The 3,780-nt window shown below is 45.8% G+C and overlaps 1 protein-coding gene across 1 annotated transcript in view; it reads left to right on the top strand.

Annotated features, from left to right (window-relative positions):
* Window positions 1–3,584: 3,584 nt before the first annotated feature.
* The window catches only part of AGPAT3 (1-acylglycerol-3-phosphate O-acyltransferase 3), a 140,726-nt gene continuing 140,530 nt past the window's right edge, over window positions 3,585–3,780 (top strand). The window contains exon 1 of the mRNA XM_019529024.1: window positions 3,585–3,745. The gene's annotated coding sequence lies outside the window, so the exon portion shown is untranslated. The remainder of the gene's footprint in view (window positions 3,746–3,780) is intronic.

Consider the following 3,780-nt stretch of genomic DNA (forward strand, 5'->3'; position numbering starts at 1 on the left):
GCTATGTTGAGGACCAGGATGTCTATGGTATAGCCCAGTGGTCTCCAACCTTTTTAAGTAGATCGTCTTTGGCATTTAAAAGCAAACCAAGATCTACTGTGCACCACCACTACCCACCACCCCCTCCTGCCCAGCAGGTAAGTCTATGGGAAGGGAAGGGGGCAGATTGAAGCAGAGGGAGAAAAAATTATTTGGGGGCGCGCCTCCCCAGCAGGTAAGTCCCACCCAGCCAGAGCCCCACTGAAGTTACCCCTGCACCTGCCTCTGCAGCACTGTCCTTCCGCACTGGGGCCTCAATCTAGCCCTCAGCCCTTCCCTCCCCCATGGACTAACATGCTGGGCTGGGATGTGTGCATGCATGCACATGGGCACTCAGCCCCCACTCCAGCCTTGGATCAATTCCAAGAGGCTCTGAGATGTACCAGTGGATCTCGATCCACTGGTTGGTGACCACTGGTATAGCCTATGCAGGCGTTGGGACTATTTTAAGTTAAGGTAGTTCTCTATGTTGCAATGGCAAAAAAGGGGGTTGGACAATATCGCTCAAAGATGTTATGAACCAGTGCATCCAACATGGACATGGGGCTGTGTTATTTTAAAATTGTTTGCTTGTTTCTCCTAGCACTGCCCCCTACCCCCATTTTCTTTTGTATTCTAATTTCTCTCTCTTTCTTATACTCTGCTTTCTGCACATCATTTCACACCATCTGGTAAAGTGAATTTGGGTTCACAAAAGCTTGTGTGTGCGCTCTATTTTATTTAGCTAGTCTATAAAGGTGCATATCTACCCTGCCTTCTGACTGACTTCACTCTAACACAGCCAATAGAATAACAGATTCAGAGACATCTTTTGTAAGCAGCAGCCTATTCTGCATCTCTCTATAAAGGATTGTGCCACTCTGAACCAGTTGTTCTCTGTGGTGCTGCCCTGCCCTCCCTCTACTCAGCTTGGGTAGACAGTACAGTCAGACTAGACAGATCAAAACAATATTTAGTAAGAAACAGTGCAAGGGAAATGTATCAAGAAGCATTCTAAATTGTGCAAAAATGTAATAGATCTAGACCAGAATCTGTGTCTAATGCTAGAACTAATCAAAATAGGAAACGGCTGGTGAGGCCAGTGGTGGCAGAGCACAAAAGATTAGAGCATTTAAATGGAACTTCAGAGAAACAAAGAACAAAGATATATAGGGAGTATTTGCAAGTATATATTTTAAAGTAAGCTAAATTTATTTTTATATTACAAATGCAACAAATTGTAAAGGTAAGAGCAGACCATTCAGGACATAAATGGCTGTAAATGTATTTTTTATTTCAGGTCTCCCACAACCATTCCAGTTATCTTCTCTTCCATTGTGATACTCCACCATGTGTGACCAACGTTTTCATAATGTTGGTGCCTAACAGCGTTCTCAAACCCTGTGTTTTTTGCAAACTAAATGCAAAGTAGCGTGATTTTCAGAGACATTGAACACTCACAAAATTTCCATTACCATCTGTGGGCTCTGCAAGTTCTCAGAATCTCTGAAAAGCAAGACTTTTTTTTTAAGTATCTAAATGTTGCATCTAAAGGAAAGGCAAGGATGTCATAGGGTGATATCTTTTACTGGACCAGCTGCATAGTGGGGTTAGAGTTAGACAAGTTCTCAAATCCAAGACATTCTTCACCAGGTTTGAGCAGTAAAAGCCAGCACATAATGAAAAATGCCTTGCATTCAAAAGCTTGTCTAACTCCCTTCCAGTGATGCAGCTGGACCAGTAAAAGATATCACCCAAAGAAATGCTTGCCTTAATTCCTGAATTATCACAGGTACATCACTCTAACATGACTTTAAAGGATATATTTACATGCTAAGTTCTGAAAATTGTATAAGATCTTTGGAACCACATACTGGAACATGGTTTCTGTTTCTTTGTTATATAGTGTGTTTTTATGATTGCCATATACACATACACCAACCTTTTAACACAAAAGTGTTGGCAATCCAAGGCATACATTTGTCGAAAGAAAATACCATTGACTTGATAGTATTCTTCAGATGCAAAACACCTATTGAATTTTGCAGTACACAGGACACAGTGAGGTGTGTTGTATGGAGAACTTCAATGCTACCTTTGAATTACCTCACTTTGGGGGATTTCTATTTACAAATAATTTTTATTTTAAGTGCAGGTATAATTTCCCACAATGCTATTTCTGTTATAGACTACTCATGGTCCCAACCCCATGTTTTCCCAAAAGCATGTTCTAATCTTCCCTGTATGGATAAACCTGTTTTTCAGGGAAAATGCCTGATCCAAAGGCCATTGCAATGAAGGGGGAGAGAGCCTCTGGTTCCAGTGGGATGCAAAGCAAACCAAGGGGCCACTCTGAATACACATATATTTTCCCCTCAGTCCTAGGTGGTGAGAGCTTTGGATGCAAGGTGGGATAGGAGAGGAATGGGGAAGAGGGGCAGCAGCTCTGCCTCCCATACAGTGAGATCCTCCTCGGAGACTTCTTTCAGTTGAACACAAACCTGGCAGCCTATTTGCCTTTTGACTGACTGAGTTGAACAGATCATTATGTGCTTTCCTGTGGCTCTAAATTATATATAATATATATTTGTAGGCAAAGTTAAACCAAAGGGTCATTTTGAGTATATATGTATCTATATATCTATCTATATCTCTGTGTGCATATATGTGTATATATATTCAAATTGACTCCCATATCTATATTTTTGTGTATGCATGTATATGTAGGCATATACATGTGTAGAGATTATATATTCAAAGCAGCCTCTATATGTGTGTATAGGTATATATGTGTATATATTTATTAAATTATATATTTATTCAAATTGACTCCTATATCTATATCTGTGTATGTCTATATACATTCAAAGTGACCCCTGTATCTGTATCTGTGTGTATACTTGTGTGAATGTATCTGTATGCATGCATGTGTGTATCTATCTATAGATTTATCTATAGACACACACATATATTCAGTGACCCCTATATCTGTATGTGTATACTTATGTGTGTATGTACACATGTGCATGTATGTATGTGTATATATACGTGTGTGTCCCCTATTCAGTGACCCCTATATCTGAGTGCATGTATGAATATGTGGATATAATTCAGTGACCTCTATATCTGTGTATGTATACGGGTACACGCGCGCATGTATTCAGTGACCCCTATATCTCTGTGTGTATGTGTCTGTGTATTAAAAGTGACCCCTGGCTCTGTCCCTACCGCGGTGTGTGTGCACGCATATGCCAAGCGTGCCCTCGGCTTCCCTCGCCTGGCAGAGGCAGAGCTGGAGACGCGGTCCCGCATTCAGCCCCATCATCGTGCTCCAGGCCCCGCTCCCTGGAGAGGCAGCCCGGCTGTGTGCGCGCGCGGGGGGCAGGCTCCCGGCAGCAGGTCGTTGTCGCGAGGCAGAGCTGCCCCCGCCCGGCCCCGGCGCGGGCCGGGGTGGGGGGGAGAGCCCCTGCGGCTGCCCCGACCCCCGCCCGGCGCCGGCCGGCTCTCCTGCCCCCAGCGCCCGGGAGGAGCGGAGCCAGCGTTGCACAGGAAGTCGCGGTCTCGGAGCCGCGGGAGCCGTGCCGCGCCGCGCCGTGCCGCACTCAGTGCGAGCGCCTGGCGGGGCTGCGCCCCCCCCGTGCCGGTGCGGAGCCGCAGGCCGAGGCGGGAGCCGGTGCGAGAGCGGAAGCCGGAGCCGCGCACGCACGCGCCTGCAGCCCCCCCGCAGGTTTGCAGCGCCCGGGGGTCGGGGCGGGCCGGGGG

The sequence above is a fragment of the Crocodylus porosus genome, unplaced genomic scaffold (genome assembly GCF_001723895.1).
Source record: "Crocodylus porosus isolate Cpor-Errol unplaced genomic scaffold, CroPor_comp1, whole genome shotgun sequence".
Taxonomy (NCBI): Eukaryota; Metazoa; Chordata; order Crocodylia; family Crocodylidae; genus Crocodylus; species Crocodylus porosus.